The following is a 22,010-nucleotide window of genomic DNA, read 5'->3' on the forward strand; positions in this document are numbered from 1 at the left end:
TACATCGAGGAAGCAATGATGGAAATAAAAGAAAGGTTCAGGAGTGGAATTAAAATACAAGGTGAAAGGATATCAATGATACGATTCGCTGATGACATTGCTATCCTGAGTGAAAGTGAAGAAGAATTAAATGATCTGCTGAACGGAATGAACAGTCTAATGAGTACACAGTATGGTTCGAGAGTAAATCGGAGAAAGACGAAGGTAATGAGAAGCAGTAGCAATGAGAACAGCGAGAAACTTAACATCAGGATTGATGGCCACGAAGTCAATGAAGTTAAGGAATTCTGCTACCTAGGCAGTAAAATAACCAATGACGGACGGAGCAAGGAGGACATCAAAAGCAGACTCGCTATGGCAAAAAAGGCATTTCTGGCCAAGAGAAGTCTACTAATATCAAATACCGGCCTTAATTTGAGGAAGAAATTTCTGAGGATGTACGTCTGGAGTACAGCATTGTATGGTAGTGAAACATGGACTGTGGGGAAACCGGAAGAGAAGAGACTCGAAGCATTTGAGATGTTGTGCTATAGACGAATGTAGAAAATTAGATGGACTGATAAGGTAAGGAATGAGGAGGTTCTACGCAGAATCGGAGAGGAAAGAATATGTGGAAAACACTGATAAGGAGAAGGGACAGGATGAAAGGACATCTGCTAAGACATGAGGGAATGACTTCCATGGTACTAGAGGGAGCTGTAGAGGGCAAAAACTGTAGAGGAAGACAGAGATTGGAATACGTGAAGCAAATAATTGAGGACGTAGGTTTGCTAGTGCTACTCTGAGATGAAGAGGTTAGCACAGGAAAGGAATTCGTGGCGAGCCGCATCAAACCAGTCAGTAGACTGATGACCTAAAAAAAAAAAATAGGAACCAGTTCATCGTTGCTGGTAAATGGAAACAATACTTCAGGGAGTTCCTCAACTGTGGTGAACATAAAGATCTGTTCAGATTACATCGTCCTGACAGTGTAGAGTTAGATTATACTCGACCTACGCTGGCCGAAGTGAAGAGGTAAAGAATCTGAAGAACAAATCTCTAGGAGAACGTGGAATTCAGGCAGAAGTCGCTTAAGCTGCACAAGGTAGACTCCACAAAGAAATTCACAAATTCACAAGCTGATCAAGAGGGCCAGGATTCCAGATGCCAGAAGACTGAAAGAGGACAGTCATTCGCCCTATACAAAACTAAGGTGACAGAATGGATTGCGCTAGCTGCAGAAGAATCGACCTCCTGAACTCCTGCTTTAATATGTTGTCCAAATGTGTACGAGAAAGAATCCAGCTTTTGGCAGTAGACGTTATTGGCAAATATCAGGGCAGTTTCTGAAAAAACCGTTCGACTGGACAGCTTCCATGTATTTAATCAGATCACTTAGAATACCTGGGAATATAGCGAAGACCTTGTGCCCGTAATTTTTAATTTGATTAAATGGCGCGTTGTCTGAGCGCTAGATATGTTTACCACCTGTGACAACGAAGAAAGATAGAGAGGCCAGAGATGATTATTAATGAGCAATCCAGCACGCACTAATTGATTATTAGCTGTCTGTGACTCTGCCTGAATTGAGGTTTCAAAGAGACTAGACACATGTGCACGCCCGCCAAGTATTAGTAACATTTTGAATGTATGACGCAAAAGTTGTGAGTGCCAGTATATTCAATACAGTTATAAAATGATTCACTGTAACAGTATTGGACGATCGTGAAGCCCTGCAAGGACACTAGTAGCAATGGAGGGTAACACCAACGTCTCACCGCAGGGTTAAGGAGGTATAAAAAGAAAATGATTTCAAGAAGGGACAGAAGAACAGTTTTAATTTTTAAATCTATGTATTCTTAACGAAATATTACTGTTCAGCCTATTCTTAATTAGGTATGGTGGCTGTTCGGGTAGCCTAAACCCCTCCTTTGTCGGATTAATGTATTCCAGAATGATCTTAAAAATTATTTACCCCTTTCAAATAATATTTACCTGATTCTTTCCAAATCCTGTTTCTACAAATAGTTACCCTACAGCCTTAATGTACTTTTCACAAATTTTTAGGACGTATACGACAGCTTTCACCGGGAGAATGTGATAAAGTCCCAAGTGGAAGACCTAATAATCTCGTCAGCGTAGGCAGAGTCTGTCTCACTGATTCAAAAGGCAAAGTAGCGCTCATGAACAAATATACGGAGAACTTAAACACTGGGTTCAGACAAGGAAATAGTGTGTCACCGAAATTGTTCAACCTGGTATTCAACAAGATAAGGCGGGAAGTTTTCAATAACCAGAATGAGATTTTCATTCCGCCGTGGAGCGTGCTCTGATATGACTCTTCCTGGTAGATTAAAACTATGTGTCTGACCGAGACTCGAACTTGGAACCTTTGCCTTTCGCAGAAAAGTGCTCTACCAACTTCTGTGAAGTTAGGAAGGAAGGAGACGAAGTACTGGCTGAATTGAAGCTGTGAGGACGAGTCGTGAGTCGTGCTTGGGTAGCTCAGATGGTACAGCACTCGCCCGCGCAAGGTAAAGGTCCCGAGTTCGAATCTCGACCCGGCACAAAGTTTCAATCTGCCAAAAAGTTTCAAGCTTTCTATAAGAATATGGAAGGGATTGAGGTAAATGGTGAATGAATCGAACACCGAATATCTAGTCCTTACATACGACATTATAAGAGTCAGATTCCGGTCCCGGTAGCTGAGTGGTCAGCGTGACAGACTGTCAATCCTAAGGTCCCGGGTTCGATTCCCGGCGGGGTCGGAGATTTTCTCCGCTCAGGGACTGGGTGTTGTGTTGTCCTAATCATCATAATTTCATCCCCATCGACGAGCAGGTCGCCGAATTGGCGTCAACTCGAAAGATCTGCACCAGGTGAACGGTCTACCCGACGGGAGGCCCTAGCCACACATTTCATTTCATAAGAGTCAGAAGATGCCAAGCCGCAAACTGATAGCAGGTCAGTGTAGCTTTTTAAATCGCGCAGTCTTTCAAGGAATTTTAGACTCATCCTCTACAAAACGTTGATCCAGCCCTTAGGGCTGCGAAACTGGGAGTATCCAAAAAGTAGAGAAATAAAACAACATCGCAGTTAAGTAATTTTCTCGTTTTAGAGCGCAATGTCTCAATGAAGATCTATAGTTTGGTTCAAGATGAGATGCCCAGGGAAGGGAGGATACGACATAATTCTGATTTGGATGAGATCTGTTTTAGAGCAAGAATTGTAGGTCTGACGAGAACCAAATGGTTTGTATGTGCAAGTATCTCACTCGGACGGATAGACCCGATGACCTTTGAAATCCACGGATTTTATCCTCCACAGAAGAAGACTACTAGCTGGACAGAAATAATACATGAGAAAATGCTGCATTCGGAGGACAGGAAGCAGGAAATATAAACACGTAGTAGAGGAAGCGTACTGCTATCCGTAGCCCTATGAGACTGATCGCATGGAGCGAAGTACGTAAGCATGCAGCCAGCAGGCACACTCTATTTCCAATGCACTGCGATTGTAAAAGCCATACGAAATAACTCTTCCAGATTTAACACGCCAGACTGCAGCCTCATCACCTATCAAGTCTCCACTGGTCTTCCTAACAGATGGTCACAATGGACTCGTCGCTACATTGATATCGCTATTCCACTTCAATTTCAACTCTGAACCAGGACATTTTTCAACAACATTGAAAGGCGGCTCTCGACTTCGTGGGAGAAGCCGGGTCAACATATACAGGAGTGAGATGAAAAATAAAACCTTATTAAATTTACTGTTGAAATACTACTTGTGTTCCCGCATCAAGTCACGACATTGAAAGAATAAAGTGAAAATGGAAAACGATGTCTCCGGCAGACGGAAATTATTTATAAAATGACGAAGAACTAGAATAAAAATGTAATAGAAGTTGCAAGAACAGAAGTGATAAGTAAGATACAACGGCTGAACTACTATAAGAAAATTTCGCTGACATGAGAAAATGTAGATAACTATTCGTAGGAAATTGATAGGGGCGAAGAAGAGAATGAGACTACCGTGGATAAAATATAAATGAATGCTATACGTAAAATGAATAGCAGAAAAACATCGAGCAGTGATGTAATTAATACAGACATGAATTAATAAGAGTCCCCATACACGGAAATGATAGGCGCGAAGAGCAAGATGAAACGACTGTTGACAGAACTGAAATAGAGGAAGTAGGAGATGCTATGTACAGGGTAGTTCAAAAGTTCGGAAACACGCTCATAAAATTCAAATGGAGTAGCAAACAAGGAAACAGAGTGCCTACACACGAGGAACGGGAAGGGGGAAACTTTATAGGCTATGCCACTAATATGGCGGCCATCTTTAAATCCGCCATCTTGGATTCAACTCCAAAATTTCAAATGGGAATGTGGTCATGTGACATATCAAAGAGATAGAGACTTTCACCAGGAAAACAACGCCGTTGTTATTTTAAACATAGCTTTATTCAATCTCGGGTTATAGCCAGTTACATGTGGCAGCGGTGGGACACTCAGCAGCATGAGTGTTACGTGCCGAAGAGACAATACGCCGATGTTACACAGCCCAGAGAGACCACCAACAGTCATAGGAATGGCTCGATATGTTGTCCATCATTTTGGATTGTAAATGCTACACTCCGAACCCAGTCCTGATGAACTTTGGCCAACACATCTGACTGAATTTGACAACATGCATCAACAATGCGCTGCTTTAGATGATGCAAATCCCATATTTTCACAGAATAAACCAGTGCTTTGACATGACCCCAAAGGTAAAAATCCAAAGGAGTCAAATCTGTTGAACATGGTGGCCACTCCACAGCACCCCTACGACCAAACCACTTTTGAGTGATCTGCACATCCAGGTATGCTCGCACATTGTGCCCATAATGTGGTGGGGCTCCGTCATGCTGGAAGAATTCTGGAAATGTCCCGTACTACGTTAACAACGAGGGAAACACTTCTTCATCCAATAACCTCAGATAACCGTTGGCTGTTAACGTACCACCAATAAAAAAAGGTCCAACGACTTTGGTACCACACACACCACACCAGACCATCACCGTTTTGGAAGCATCAATCCAGTGCGGATTTGTGTCGGACCAGTATCTGTGATTCTGCTAGTTCACTTCACCATTGATAAATAAATTGGGTTCGTCACTGAACAGCACCTGATAGGGGAAACGTGGGTATATGTGCAGCTGCTGTATCACCCATTCTTCGAACTGTCCCAATGGTCTGGGTAATCCTCGTTCAGGTGTGGGAGAAGCTGAATTTTGTACAGGTGCCATTTGTGCTGCGATAAAATTCGCTGCATGGACGTACGGCTAACCCCACATTCTTGTTACAGGCGACGAGTACGCCATTGCGAACTCTTGCTAGATGTTGCCAACACGCTCACTGTTATTGCTTCATCGGTGGCGGATTTTGGTCTTCCACCCTTAGGTTTATCTGCGACAGAACCTGTTGCTCGGAATTTGGCCAAAAGTTTGGCAACTGCGCTGTGAGTGATGGGCTGTCTGGTTCGGTGACGACTGTTGAAATGACCCGTGTGCTTCTTTCTCCTGATATCAAGATGATTTCAATGGTTCTTCATGTGTTAGGAACATTTTGTAACTTGTACATAAGGAAACAATGATTAAAACGTTAGCATGAGTAAATGATACCAAACAGTTAAACACATGTAACATATAAGGCATAGGACAGTCACTTTGTACCGTTTCAGACTCCATTTTGTGACTTCTCAGCACGTAATACTCACGCTGCCGAGCGTCCCACTACTGCCGCAAGAAATTGGCTATAGCCAGAAAATGAATAAAGCTATGTTTAAAATAACAACGGCATTGTTTTTCTGGTGAAATTTTCTATCTCTTTGATATGTCACATGACCACATTCCCATTTGAAAATTTGGAGTTGAATCCAAGATGGCGGTTTTCAAGATAGGCGCCACGTTGGTGGCATAGGTTATAAAGTTTCCCCCTTCCCATTCCTCGTGTGTAGGGACTCTATTTCCTTGTTTGCTACTCCATTTGGATTTTATGAGGGTGTTTCCGGACTTTTGGACCACCCTGTATATTGTGAATAATACAAAAACTCCAGACAGTGATAGAATTAACACAGAGGCATATATGAAGATTGTAACTGTTCTCGAAAGAACAGATACCATAGATTACCATGCAGCTTATCTAGAATAAATGATAATTAATTGAAACCCTCAGCTGCCGACATGTGTTGTTGATATACCTCGATGGGGACAGCTGAAAATGTGTGCCCCGATCAGAACTCGAAAAGTGGATCTCCTGCTTACATGGCAGACTCTCTATCCCTCTGAGCCACCGAGGACACAGATGAATAGCGCGACTGCAGGGACGTATCCCTTGTACGCTTCCCGTGAGACCAACATTTCCGACTGTCCACAATCTACATACGTAATGCACCTAATAGATGTTTGCCCATCCACTCATCACTCGTGTACACTAAGGTGGCGATTCCTGTAAGAGTCCGGGCAACCTGTGGGCATTCGCACAGACGAAGGGCAATGACTGGGTAGCCTTTAACTGTAGATACGAAGATAGTAACTGGAACCCTAAGCTACCAACAGGTGTTGTTGATATACCTCGATGGGGACACCTGAGAATATGTGCCCCGACTGGGACTCGAACCCGGGATCTCCTGCTTACATGGCAGACGCTCTATCCGTCTGAGCCACCGATGACACAGATGAACAGCGCGACTACAGGTACTAATCACTTACACGCTTCCCATTAGACCCACATTCCCAACTGTCCACAATCTACATACGTAATTTACCTAGTGAGTGGATGGGCAAATATGAATTAGGTACGGTCTTCATCAAGGTATATCGACAACACCTGTCGGTAGCTGAGGGTTTCAATCAATTATCATTTATTCTACAGAAGCTGCCCAGTCATCAATGGTGTCTGTTCGTCCCAGAACAGTTACTATCTTCATATATACAGTTAAAGGCTACCCAGCCATTGCCCTTCCCTTGGGTTAGTTAGGTTTAAGTAGTTCTAAGTTCTAGGGGACTGATGACCTAAGATGTTAAGTTCCATAGTGCTCAGAGCCATTTGAACCATTGCCCTTTGTTTGTGCGAATGCGCACAGGTTGTCCGAACTCTTACGGGAATCGTCACCTTAGTGTGCGCGAGCAATGAATGGATGGGAAAATATCTATTAGGTACATTGCGTATGTAGATAATGGACAGGTGGGAATGTTGGTCTCACGGGAAGCGTACAAGGGATAAGTTCCTGCAGTCGCGCTATTCTTTTGTGACCTCGGTGGTTCAGATGGACAGTGCGTCTGCCATGTAAGCAGGAGATCCCGGGTTCAACTCCCAGTCGGGGCACACATTTTCAGCTGTCCCCATTGAGGTACATCAAGAATACTGTCGGCAGCTGAGGGTTTCAGTTAATTATCATTTAACAGAGTGGTAAGTAAATACACATCCTACACACTAAATCCACATTTCCAAGTATATTAACAAACGGTGATCAAATAAGGAAACACCAGAGGACTGGACATAAAAAGAAAGATAGACTGGTTTTAACGTCTGATCGACATTGAGGTCATTAGGGGCGGAGCAGAGGCTCAGACTGTGTCACGTATCAGAAAGGAAATCGATTGTGCCCTTTCAAAGGAACCATCTCGGCTTTTGTCGAGAGCGATTTAGGGAAACTGCGGAAAGCCTGAATCTGCATAAATGGGCATGGGTTTGCGCTATTGTCCTACCGAATGTGAGTCCACTGCCCCACCCCGCTCTGTCTACATTTTTTAGAAGAGAGGAGATAGAAAACTATAGGGTCGTCTCTTTTATAAGGATAAGGTGTAAAATACATTCTAAAATAGTAAAAAAGGTGCTAGCAGTAATAGTTGAAAATATTCTTTTATAAGCGCAAGCAGGCTTTAGGAGATTTAGTTCATACGCAGACAATACGTTCGCTATTAGACAAATCATTGAAAAACACAGAGTTCACACAGAGTTCATATAGAGGTATCTTTACCATTTCTATACGATATGATAGCATTCGAAACAGAGAAAAACTATGGGACGTAATTAACAAAAGAGGAATATCTCTACACCCAATGAAGACAGTATCCTACGAAATAAATTAAGCTATGACACTGCTCTTTACTATTGATCAAAGTGGATTATTAATTGCAATAGTAATTCTATCAGCTGCTAATTTTTTTTCCAGGCAAGCTAAAATATACCATCTGTTAGTATTTTCAAGGAAGCAAAAGTTATGAATTTCAGGAGCCACGAGTCAGTCCCACCAAAATAAAAGTAATTACCATAAAGTAGAAAGAATAAACTCGTTCAACTTCTAATGATATACTATCGCATTAATGACAGGAATGGACATGCAAAAGAAAGTATATTGAATTAAGTTAAAGGAATAATCCATAGAGTCCTCAGAACTAAAATAAGACAGGAAGCTCCACTTTAGTTCCACAGAAGCGATCTCAGTACCCACCATGACATGTGGAAGTCAGTCTTGGACTGGAAGAAAGGGAAATGAGCGAAGTTTACAAGCAATGCAGATGGGGGTAGCCAGATACACAGTATCCGACAGGAGAAGGAATGCTGACATCAGAGAAGGACTGGGATGGAGAAGCTTAAAGAAGTAGACTATGGAACACAAGAACCACTGGTAGGATCATGTGGCAAGAATGGAGGACTACAGAATACCACATTAATGAAGAATTGTTTGCCAGTGGGCCCAACTTGTTTATGAAGACCGAGGAGGAAGTGGGAAGATGAATAACAGGCAAATGCCTTCTTATAGATACAGGAAGTGGAAGAAGAAAAAGAGTAAGAAGTATAAGGCGAAGAGAGACAGTTAAGTCTACTGTTTTGCAGTTGCGTTGATCACAGTTCTAATTTACAGTAGTGTCAGATTATCTCGAGTGTTCATTGACCTTACAGAAAGTTGCTTCACAGCGGGGCAGGAACTTAGAAGAGTGAGGTCGGCCATCGCAGAGTCATAGAAGCAGATGAGAAGAATAACAAGTTCACGTATCACTAGCGAGCCTTGCAATGCTTCGCAATTGCTAAATATGTAAGAGAATTGGGTATACGTCCTTATCTCTTTCTGCCCGGCTCTGTCTGTCCATATCCCCCCAGAACTCTCGTTGTCCGTCTACTCATCCTCCTCCGTCCCTCTATCTCCATCACCTCCTCATCCCTGTCTCTGTCCACCACCTCTTCCTCTCTCTCGCACCATCTCCTACTTTCCCCTCTCTGTTCTTCTCGTCCTCCCCCCTCCTTATGTCAACTTCCTCCCCTCTTCTCAGTCCATCTAGTCCTCCCCCTCTCTCTGACCTTAAGCCTTGTTTATTGTCATTGCTTATCCCGATTCTGTAGCAGTATTCTTATTATAAGATGATAAGCCACAAATAAAACTTTCCTCTATGCTGCGATAACCGATTCCGAGGAATAAAACGAAACAAAACAGTGTTCTATATAAGATTTTTGTTTAAAAATACATATAATGATGAAGAATATGTGTGAGAGAAACAATTTTTCTAATCGTTTAAATGTCCTACCGTCGTAAGAATCGCACATATTCTCAGCAGACAAACATCACAGCATTTTCTTCCACGCAGTCGGTTTTAAAAGAAAATCTATTCATTGTTGTTCAAAATATGTACAGTCTACGTCCAGATAAATGTTTATTAGAGTGTCTTGTACAAATTGGAAATGATACCGCCTCTTGTCCATGTATACGTGCAGGCTGTTCTCAGGAACTGCTGTAGGGATTTTGATCCAGTTTTGACTAACACATACAATGAATCTCAAGGAACGCTTCTGAATATAATTTATAAATATTTCGTACAGATGGTCTGAATCATGAAGAATGCAAGTTAGGCTGTCGAAACGACGTTATTGCCACCTAGCGAACAGCCACCATAACTCAAGAGAGCAGCAGTGCCCTGAGAGGGAGGAAAGCGTGACTGAAAATGCATGTAGTGTGGTGGTCTAACAATTAAGCATCTAGCTAGGAACCAAAATGTATATGCGTCCAGCTCTCAATGATGTGGATATTCGCTAGAAACGAAACGTGCCTCAGATTTCACGTTACACTGTAGCTCCATTTTCCAGAATTTTTATAATTTGTTGAGAACATGAAACTCACCTTAGTGACACCCAGTTTATTACAGTCGTTTAAGAACAACTCTATGGCAAAAAAACATGCGATTCCAAAACCTGTAGTTTTAAATTATTTATGTATAAAGTAAAACACAGCATGGGATGCCGCCTTGTTGGGGCAAAAGATATCAGTTTTGACACTTTCAAATTATAAAGAAGACCGGTAAACTAACCTCCATTGGCGAAAAAGGATATAGGCTTCTTAAGCTTCTAAAAGATCATAAACACAAAGGCACGATGTTCTTGAATGGGATTCATAAATTTCTTGCGAATCAATATACAGGTTTCGAAATACTTCTAAAGATACACAACGACAGTTTCAGACAGCCAATTTATGCTTCCCTCACATTATCAATCGCAATTCACACTCTTAATTCTGCAACTTTTGAGAACACCTACAGACTGAAAAGTTGCGAATCAGAAATATGTGGTGTTTTATTTTTTATGGTTCACGTAAAACGTTTCCCGAAAAACTGTTCCAGCAACTTTGCTTCGTTTAAAGACACGACGTTCTTGCAGGAACGCAGTATATGACTAAGCTTTCAGTTTTCTACTTTTCATGAACCAAACCTAGATGTGGACGCGACCAAGACTGTCTGCCATGAAGAGTCCACGACAAAGAACTGCGGTAGTACATTTCAACAATGAGTCACAGGGCGCACTAAGTTGCGGAAGAGCTGTGCTATAACACGATCTAAACACGTACACACTGACTGCGATAAGGACTGCATCTCTCTCACACACAGACACAGACACACAGAACACCGGCTGGTGTGGCCGAGCGGTTCTAGGCGCTTCCGTCCGGAACCGCGCGACCGCTATGGTCTCAGGTTCGCATGGATGTGTGTGACGTCCTTAGGTTAGTTAGGTTTAAGTAGTTCTAAGTTCTAGGGGGGACTGATGACCTCAGATGTTAAGTCCCATAGTGCTCAGAGCCATTTGAACCATTTGAATACATACACACACACGACTCGCATACAAAGTTTACATTTGTTGTAAACATATTAACAGTTTGGTGCAAAAGTTCGCAGCGGATAGGAATGATCGATGTTCACGAGCCAATTGACGATGAGGAAACAGAGATGTACATATGGCCACTCGCTGGTTTCTGTGATTTTGTATTAGAGCGTTTGGTACACGTACATGCAACATATTAAGCTTCACCACCGTATGAAAAAGGTGCACAATGGTGGAACGATCACAGCTGTGGACATTTGTGAGTTCTTGTAAACAATGACGTGGATCATTGTGAATTAAGGCGTTTAACCCTTCGGTGGGTGCTCCTGCGGCAGTTAGCAGCGAGATTTAATTTTCTGTTAGTATCACAGATAGCATCACAGTAGTGTCCACATCCAGATACGTATTTGATTTCACCACTTACTACATTTGCGTGATTCATGCTTTCTGCAGTTTGGCATCTATTGTTGTTTGAAACCTGAGTGTTGCGTTTGCGGTGTGTTTGCCACTACGCGCCTTGTGATGTAAGTATTTCCTATACTTCTGTTTCTGTTTCGCCTCAACGCAATCTTTCTTTTATATTAGTATATAATGAATATTCGAATGAAATCGAAGTTCCAATATGACATTTTCATTACTTTTTACAATCTTGGATATTGGTATCCTAGAATATATTACTTTCATATAAACATGTGTTTCATTAGGTCTCATAAAAGCGTGGAAATGGAGAAAAAGAAGGCATTTTGTACAGGCATCATCTAATTGTACGTCCTGAAGACTATGAGATGCAGATGGAAGTTGACTAATTTATTCACAATCATATACAGGAGTGGGATTTTATGAATGCTCAATTTCATAATGTGTTCCCTTGTTACTTTCTTTTCACCTGAATCAGTGTAATTAAGTGACACAATTAAAAGAACCACGAAGGCAATAAAGAATATCGGCTTGTTATAAATTACAATGACCATAATAGACGATTGCGAAGGCAACAAATGAATAAAAGATTATTTTTATAGAGCCATGTAATGTGATGTTATGTCTTCTGCAATAAAATGTAACTTACGATCATATAAAGATTATTTTTCCTTAGGTTAAGGTGTAATACTAATTGCGGTGCAAAAGCCTCAATGCGCCCATTCATGGAAGTTTGAAAGGCGCGCCCACCGAAGGGTTAAACCAGCTTCTTCAAATATCCCAGTGTCTGTCGAGCATGGAGAGTCACTAATGTCAAAACGATCCTCCTGAAAACAAAATAAAAAAAAAGATTGTTCTCGCCTTACCTTGTCCACTGACATTATTCCCATAAACGGCATAAATATTTCTAGCTGCCTCCTCTGTTGTCGCCTCTCTACTGAACTCAAACAAAGGAATATGTCAGAAAAGTTTCATATTCAGAATGAGATTCTCACTCTGCAGCGCACACTCCGCTGCAGAGTGAGAATCTCATTCTGGAAATCCCCCAGGCTGTGGCTAAGCCGTGTCTCCGCAATATCCTTTCTTTCAGGAGTGCTAGTTCTGCAAGGTTCGCAGGAGAGCTTCTGTAAAGTTTGGAAGGTATGAGACGAGATACTGGCAGAAGTAAAGCTGTGAGGACCGGGCGTGAGTCGTGCTTCGGTAGCTCAGATGGTAGAGCACTTGCCCGCGAAAGGCAAAGGTCCCGAGTTCGAGTCTCGGTTGGGCACACAGTTTTAATCTGCCAGGAAGTTTCAAGTTTCATATTGCCCACTTAGCTCTCCATTTTCTAGCGCTCACAGCTCCACTCACTAAAATGTCAAAATATCAATATGTAAACTCAAACAGGAACAGTGAACTACAAATAAAAAATAACACTCGATAATTACACCCATACAACCGGAATACCATGTTGTGAAACAAAGGCGCTACGAGCGTATGCACCAACCTAATACCCAGAACAGCATTTGCTTCTTTCATTGGCATGAAATGTCAGTCCAAACGCCCATTCATTATGGAAGACCTAATATCATTCAACTTGCGAAATTCATCCTTCCTGTGGACGTGCGGCAGCGGCTTTGGTGTTCCGTTTCCATTATTAATACCATTCATGCCTCGACAAAACTTTCCCTCAATGCGCTGCTAACATTTCGTAAGCTATGTGAAAGTGATGATACTGAGTTACTTAATTTGATCCATAAAAGTACGCTACGCCAGTCACGTCGTTTGGCCGTAGATAGTCTACTTAATCCTACAAGTGCGTAGCCCGTCCAGTGACTAGCTAACGTTTGCATACTTTTGGAGATTTAAGTTTTTGAACGAACAAACAGTTGGGTCTTCAGTAGATCGGGTTTCACCAGCCATGGCCTGCACCTCAACAGGTATCGGAAGGGGAGGCTGACAAAGCTTGTAGGTGACAGTGTAGTGGGTGTTGGTGGGATCGCTCATGGAAAAATTCCGATGGTAGTTGTAAGGCTCCACCTTTTTTAGGTTGATGTGGAGAAGTGAGATGGCGGATTTTTGAGAGTGGACGATCTGGACGTGTGTCCATCAGAAACAGTACATTTGTAAGAATGGATATCATGAACTGCTATATATATTATGACTATTAAGGTAAATACATTGTTTGTTCTCTATCAAAATCTTTCATTTGCTAACTATGATTATCAGTAGTTATTGCTTTCAGTAGTTAGAATCTTTTATTTAGCTGGCAGTATTGGCGCTCGCTGTATTGCAGTAGTTCGAGTAACGAAGATTTTTGTGAGATAAGTGATTTGTGAAAGGTATAGGTTAATTTAGTTAGGGCCATTGTTTTGTAGGAATTTTTGAAAGTCAGATTGCGTTGCGCCAAAAAATATTGTGTGTCAGTTTATGCACAGTCATGTACAGTTTTTCTAAGGGGACGTTTCAGACGTATCACGACTCTGCTCATAACAGATATTTAAATGCTGTGCAGGTTTAGTTGAATTTAGTGAAACTAAATTTCTAATTGTTGTTATTTATAGTTCCCCTACATTCAAAGCATTTCTGCTCAGGCTAGAGAGGGTTCTTGATTAACTTTGTAGGAAGTACTAAAAATTAGTTATATGTGGTGACTTCAATATAAATTTTGTATATGATTGTGCAAGAAAGAGGATGTTGATAATCTCATAAATTCATATGATCTGATGTAGACTATGTTTTTCCAACTAGGGTGCAGCGGAACAGTACCACAGCCATAGACAACATTTTTATTCATTCTTTATTACTAGATGGGCATTCTGTTAGCAAAAGGGTGAATTGGCCTTTCAGTCTATGATGCACAAATTTCAGTAATGAAAGGTTTTTGTACTCAAACGAATGTCACATGTAATTACAAACTATCTAGGAAACTTTATCCAACAGTAATAGAGAGTTTTTTAAACCTTGTCAAGGAATAAGAGTGGCAAGATATTTTAGTGCTGATAACATATATGATAAATATAATGCTTTCCTAACACATTTCTCATGCTCTTTGAGAGTTGCTTTCCATTAGAAAGTTCTAAATGGGGTACTAGCAGTAACAGGCAGCCCAGGTGGCTGACTAGTGGGATAACGACATGATGTAGAACAGAGTGGGAATTGTATCAGAATATTAGAAGTAGTCACAATCAAGCTACAGTGGCCCATAACAAACAGTATTGTAAGGTGCTCAAAAATCTTATTAGGAAGGGAAAGAGTATGTGGTATGCAAATAGAATAGCAAATTCACAGGATGAAATTAAAACCATATGGTCAGTTCTGAATGAAGAGTCTGGACAGCAGCACAAGGTCGACGATTTAAAGTGAGTTCGTAGTACAAATATTTCTGTAACTGATAAATCATTTATATGTACAATATTTAACAATCTTTTCTGAGCATTTCTAATCATATAACTTTCTTGGCAAATGCCTTTCCAAGGTTGATGCCTGAAATACTGCTCTGTGATTCAGACAAGGGGGAGGATGACTCAATAGTTAAATCACTGAAGACTAAGGACTCTCATGGTCATGATGGAGTGCCTAGCAGAATATTAAAGTACTGTGCTGCACATGTTCGGCCTGTATTTACCCATATTTATTGATTGGCGACTCCATGTTGTCTTGTGCACAACGACCAGATAACAGGTATACTTGAAAAAAGAGACAGCATTGGTCGTATATTTTTACTATTGCAAAATCGATTTTCTGTCACTGAGTGACCATCTTCAGTGCTATATTGTATAACTTAAATTGGGATGCACTGTTGACACTATGCTTACGGCGATCACATAGACTGAGCTATGTGATCGCCGTAAGCATAGTGTCAACAGTGCATCCCAATTTAAGTTATACAATATAGCACTGAAGATGGTCACTCAGTGACAGAAAATCGATTTTGCAATAGTAAAAATATACGACCAATGCTGTCTCTTTTTTCAAGTTAGCCATATTTGTAATTTTTCCATTAGGAATGGTCAGTTTCCTCAACGATTACAGTACTCAGTAGTAAAGCAGCTTTATAAAAATTTTTCACCTATTTCTATGCCATCATTGTTTGCTAAAGTTACTGAAAAGTCTGTACATGGAAGGATAATTGATCATTTTATATCACACGATTTGCAATTAAATCTACAGTACGGCTTTAGAAGTCGTTTAACAACGGAAAATGCTATACTCTCTGTTCTCTGTGAGGTACTTGATGGGATAAACAAGAAGTTTTGATTTAACTAAGGCGTTTTATTGTGTTGATCGCAAAATATTGATCCGGAAGTTGGATCATTACAGAATATGGGAAGTAGCTCACAATTGGCTTACCTCTTACATTAGCTACAGGCAGCAAAAAGTCATCAGTATTGAGAATGGCTGTGTTGTGGGGTATGGTCAAGTGGGGGTGGGGGTGCCCCAGGGGTCAGTGTTGGGGCCACTCCTGTTCCTTATTTATATAAATGATATGCCCTCTAGTATTATGGGTAACTATAAAATTTTTATGTTTTCTGATGACATCAGCTTGGTAGTGAGGGATGTTGTGTGTAACATTCTCTCGGTTTCGAATAGCATTTCATGACCAAATTTCATGGCTTGTAGAAAATAAACTAACGCTAAATTACACTAATACTGAATTTTTACACTTTCTTACACACAATTCAACAAATCCTGACATTTTAATTTCACAGAATGTACATGTAATTACTGCAACTGAACAGATCAAATTTCTAGGTGTTCAGATAGACAGTAAACTGTCGTCCACGTTCACTATCTTGTTCAAAGAGTTAATGCTGCCATTTTACTATTCGAACGGTATCTGAAGTGAGTGATCATTCGACACGAATATTAGTCTGGTTTGCTTATTTTCATTCGCTTATGTTGTGTGGTATTATATTTTGGGGTAACTCTTCCCATTCTAAAAGGATATTTCTGGCTAAGAAACGGGCGGTTCGGGCAATAAGTGATGTAAATTCACGAACCTCTTTTCGACCTCTGTTCACGAGTCCGGGTATTTTGATATTGGCCTCTTTATATATGCATTCTTTACTGTAATTTCTTGTTAACAATATTAGCTTATTCCCAAGAATAAGAGGCTTTCAATCAGTTAATACTCGGCAGAAATCAAACATGCATTTGAATCGGACTTCTTTAACTCTTGTGCAGAAAGGTGTGCAGTATACTACTGCATCCAATTTCAGTAACCTGCCACTCTACTTCAAAAATCTTAGGAGTAATCCACCTGCTTTCAAAACGAAACTGAAAAGTTTCCTCATGGGTCACTCCTTATATTCTGTCGAGGAGTCCCATGAAAAATTAAGCTGATACTTGTATTGTTGATTGCGTTTACCTAAACCTATTGATTGACTTTCTTCGGGTTGATAAACATTTTATTTTTATCTGTTATTACTTTTATGTTGTAGTTTCATATACTGATACGTTATATGACCTTGGAGATCTGTTCCTCAATTTTGTCCTACGGAACTTCACGTGTGAATAAAAAAAGAAAATGAAGTTTTTCTTTTACATAGATGACCAATACAGCAGTGATAGGCGTCGTCTCACTGAGGGTAGCGCACAGTGGCGCGGTCTGGCCCCGGCTGCCAGTGTTAGTTTGGCTCGGCAGGCAGCAGCAGGACACGGCCAGCGCGGCAGAGCCGGCAAGCTGGACAGGCGACGACTGTGATGGAGTGACGTCAACATCCCGGCGACTGTGGAGCTGCGTCAGGCCTCGACAGACGGCGGGCACGCCTTTGCAGCAAACTCCGAACTAAGCCAGTCATGCCGTTTAGCGCAAAAGAGCAATAAGTTAACAGCCTGTGTTGGGACCAGGAGCAGGAGGCATTCAAATCCAGTGACGAACCAAGGAAACCCGACGGACGATGTAGCGTCAGCGTTCCGTGGATACGAGTCTACCATAGGAGAGTGTGTACATGCAATACATATGGCGGCTCAGCAGTAAGTTATGTTGCTCCTGATCATTACTGAGGACGATTTAACCCTTGGTAGGCACCCTGAAGTCAGACAGCAGGTGGCCCCCAACTGGAAGTCGTCATTTCTGCTCCCGGCCGCATCAGGATTAGCTGCAGCTCAAAGACCGAAAACTAGTGGAGACAGTGCTTAGTAGTAGTTAGGCGGTAATGCATCAGGTCAACGCCTGGCGTGGAGTACGTCTCAAAAGTTGGCTGCGGAAGATGACACATGTTACGTAAATGGTGCAGGCGGTATATGTGGCCAATCTACACTCAGTGTTGTAACAGGAAATCAGATTCAACCACGTAGGCCATATAAGCGGTGTAGCGCTAGGCTCGCTCGAAGTGTAGTCGATGGCACCACTGTGACAGTTGGTACACGTGGAATGTTGCATCGACAACGATCCAGTCGACAGCGCTCCAGCTTCGGCAGGAGACAGAGGGGCTAGGCATGTGGCAACCAGATTCACTTTAGTGCCAGGCTGGAGACTTCTGTCACGTCATCTCGGCTACTTTCAGCTTCTGGACGAGAAATACAGTGACAGCTTTCTGCTCAGTTGGCTCCCGTATACGAATTCCAAATATAAAAGCAGTGGTGTAACAAGGTGGTCGGGAAGTTTACATACCTGCCATGCCTCCACAGTACTGATTTCGGCGTGATCGTACCATGCAGCTCTCGATCTACTTGTTATCAGTCCCCGCTAAATGTTGTGGAAGAAATTTTCTATTGTGCAGAGCAGCAATTTACACTAACTGGTGGAGCTGTCTCATCATTGGTTTAAATATGATTGTTGTATTCACAGAAAACATGGTAGTTCATGACAAAGCAGTTCTGAACAATGGCTACAGCTTTATGATCAGTCTTCGATGCTACAGGGGTCCATTCACAAAATGGGAGAAGTTCCTTTATTTTGCGCAGCAGATGGCAACAATCTTTACAATTTAGACTGCAACACATTTAATAAGCGCATCGTAGGCGTTTCTATTTATAAAACATGTTGAGAATTACGCCTAAGTCAGTGCCTGGATATGCTGTTGAGTGAAAGAGCTGGATCTGGGGAATCAAATAAGAAATTCATTCCACACTCAGAATGTAAAGTGATTGACAATAACAATTTATCACTTTAACAAAAAGAAAAATTTTAATTAAAGATTTTCGTTTCATCTTACTGTCCAAGACAACAGCGAGCAGGCTTAAATTTTAGCTGCTTGAAATTACATGAGCAACCTGTTAACTGTCCAAGTTGTAACCTCTCCACTACATGTGTCTCTATTTGAAATTTAGACCAACTTTAGCTCCAACTCTATAAAAAGTACCACCCACAAACTGTTACCCAACTTAAACTCTTATGGTAACCTTTGGCCCTAAACAGAATCGTATATCAATTGAACCATAACTAGTCTGAATGTAACTGTGGTGTCACAGCCAGACACCACACGTCCTAGGTGGTAGCTTAAATCGGCCGCGGTCCTGTAGTACATGTCGGACCCGCGTGTCGCCACTGTGTGATCGCAAACCTAGCGCCACCACAAGGCAGGTCTCGAGAGACTGACTCGAACTCAGCCCCAGTTGTACGGACGACAGAGCTAGCGACTGGACGTACGAAGCCTTTCTCTCTCATTAGCCGAGAGACAGAATAGCCTTCAGCTAAGTTAATGGCTACGAACTAGCAAGGCGCCATTAGCCTTACAGTGATTGTAATTAGAGTCTCACTTGTGTTCACCATAGAGAAGTACAAGAAGACATTAAAGATAAGTATATGAGAAGCTCCGTTCTTTTCTTCATAGCATTAATTACGTATCCTGTTCCAGTACTTCACGCCCGTCTGCGTTAGTCTCGCGTGCCCTTTAAGCCACCTCTATCTACAAGGTGTTGGCCCAGCTGCCGACACATCAGTAACTAGTCTTACATTAAAGGCGCAACTGAAGTTAAGAAATTATCTGGCCCTAATCCAAATTTCCACTTACCTCGCTTCTTGACAACGTTGTTGCAGATTTCGCGATTGCACAACAGTAAACAGCAAGCAGGCAGCGGCTAGGACAAATTTTTGTCTCTAAATAAAGTTTTCGGACCACATTCCAACTGTTCCGTACCACGTGGTGCAATGTGGTGATGCGTAATGATGAACCTTTAAACAGTAGGATGCGGAGAGTAACTACTCCTATGAAATGATATTCCAAAGCAACGATTTCAGAATGAAGTATGTATTCAAAAAGACAGAGTAGAGCTCCGCGTGATCTTTACACATAAAACTGGTATGAAAAATACTATGCTTAACAAAGTGAAAAATGATTTACGTAAAATAGGTACAATGTTAACAGAAAAGTTCTATAAAAATCAAACACTTTAATCACTTGTTAACCTAATGCATGATTCAGTTAAATGAGATGGTCTTTCTCTCAGCTCTGAGCAAGTGCGCGAAGTTAAGTGACTTCCATATCTACAACTCAGGTGCGCAGTGTTGCGGTCTTACCTCAAACTTCTTCTCTTAAAAAAAAATAACATTATTCACACTACATATTTCTTTCGCCTTTTAATATATACATCATATTTATCCTGGCTGTCATTTTCAGTAAATCTTTCTTGACGTAACAGATACAATCACAGGTCAACAGAGCACTAATAAATACATTCATCACCCACCACACTCCAACTAAGAATGTATCACACTGCATAAATCCAAATACTGTTCCGCTACAAGCCATAAGCTTGTTTAACACTAACATAACTCGCTCTCTCTCTGACGTGCATATCGATAACTACACTCCTGGAAATTGAAATAAGAACACCGTGAATTCATTGTCCCAGGAAGGGGAAACTTTATTGACACATTCCTGGGGTTAGATACATCACATGATCACACTGACAGAACCACAGGCACATAGACACAGGCAACAGAGCATGCACAATGTCGGCACTAGTACAGTGTATATCCACCTTTCGCAGCAATGCAGGCTGCTATTCTCCCATGGAGACGATCGTAGAGATGCTGGATGTAGTCCTGTGGAACGGCTTGCCATGCCATTTCCACCTGGCGCCTCAGTTGGACCAGCGTTCGTGCTGGACGTGCAGACCGCGTGAGACGAAACTTCATCCAGTCCCAAACATGCTCAATGGGGGACAGATCCGGAGATCTTGCTGGCCAGGGTAGTTGACTTACACCTTCTAGAGCACGTTGGGTGGCACGGGATACATGCGGACGTGCATTGTCCTGTTGGAACAGCAAGTTCCCTTGCCGGTGTAGGAATGGTAGAACGATGGGTTCGATGACGGTTTGGATGTACCGTGCACTATTCAGTGTCCCCTCGACGATCACCAGTGGTGTACGGCCAGTGTAGGAGATCGCTCCCCACACCATGATGCCGGGTGTTGGCCCTGTGTGCCTCGGTCGTATGCAGTCCTGATTGTGGCGATCACCTGCACGGCGCCAAACACGCATACGACCATCATTGGCACCAAGGCAGAAGCGACTCTCATCGCTGAAGACGTCTCCATTCGTCCCTCCATTCACGCCTGTCGCGACACCACTGGAGGCGGGCTGCACGATGTTGGGGCGTGAGCGGAAGACGGCCTAACGGTGTGCGGGACCGTAGCCCAGCTTCATGGAGACGGTTGCGAATGGTCCTCGCCGATACCCCAGGAGCAACAGTGTCCCTAATTTGCTGGGAAGTGGCGGTGCGGTCCCCTACGGCACTGCGTAGGATCCTACGGTCTTGGCGTGCATCCGTGCGTCGCTGCGGTCCGGTCCCAGGTCGACGGGCACGTGCCCCTTCCGCCGACCACTGGCGACAACATCGATGTACTGTGGAGACCTCACGCCCCACGTGTTGAGCAATTCGGCGGTACGTCCACCCGGCCTCCCGCATGCCCACTATACGCCCTCGCTCGAAGTCCGTCAACTGCACATACGGTTAACGTCCACGCTGTCACGGCATGCTACCAGTGTTAAAGTCTGCGATGGAGCTCCGTATGCCACGGCAAACTGGCTGACACTGACGGCGGCGGTGCACAAATGCTGCGCAGCTAGCGCCATTCGACGGCCAACACCGCGGTTCCTGGTGTGTCCGCTGTGCCGTGCGTGTGATCATTGCTTGTACAGCCCTCTCGCAGTGTCCGGAGCAAGTATGGTGGGTCTGACACACCGGTGTCAATGTGTTCTTTTTTCCATTTCCAGGAGTATATATATATATATATATATATATATATATATATATATATATATATATATATATATATATCTTAGAACGTGAACAATATGTAACCCCAAATTTATGACAACTCGAAATCACATACAGCAATAACTGTGCCCAAGGTAAAACCGCAGTAAGACAAATTAACGGTATTAAGCAATCAAAATACTAATTCACAGAGAAAAGTAGCCTCTAAGATTGAAACAAATCAAAGAATCACAACCACATTGCGGTAACATTATAAGGGTTTTAAAATTAGAAAAACACCTAATTCCTTCTAATGGTCGTGACAGCAGTGCAGCCAAAATTA

Source organism: Schistocerca nitens, chromosome 6 (genome assembly GCF_023898315.1).
Source record: "Schistocerca nitens isolate TAMUIC-IGC-003100 chromosome 6, iqSchNite1.1, whole genome shotgun sequence".
NCBI classification, from domain to species: Eukaryota; Metazoa; Arthropoda; class Insecta; order Orthoptera; family Acrididae; genus Schistocerca; species Schistocerca nitens.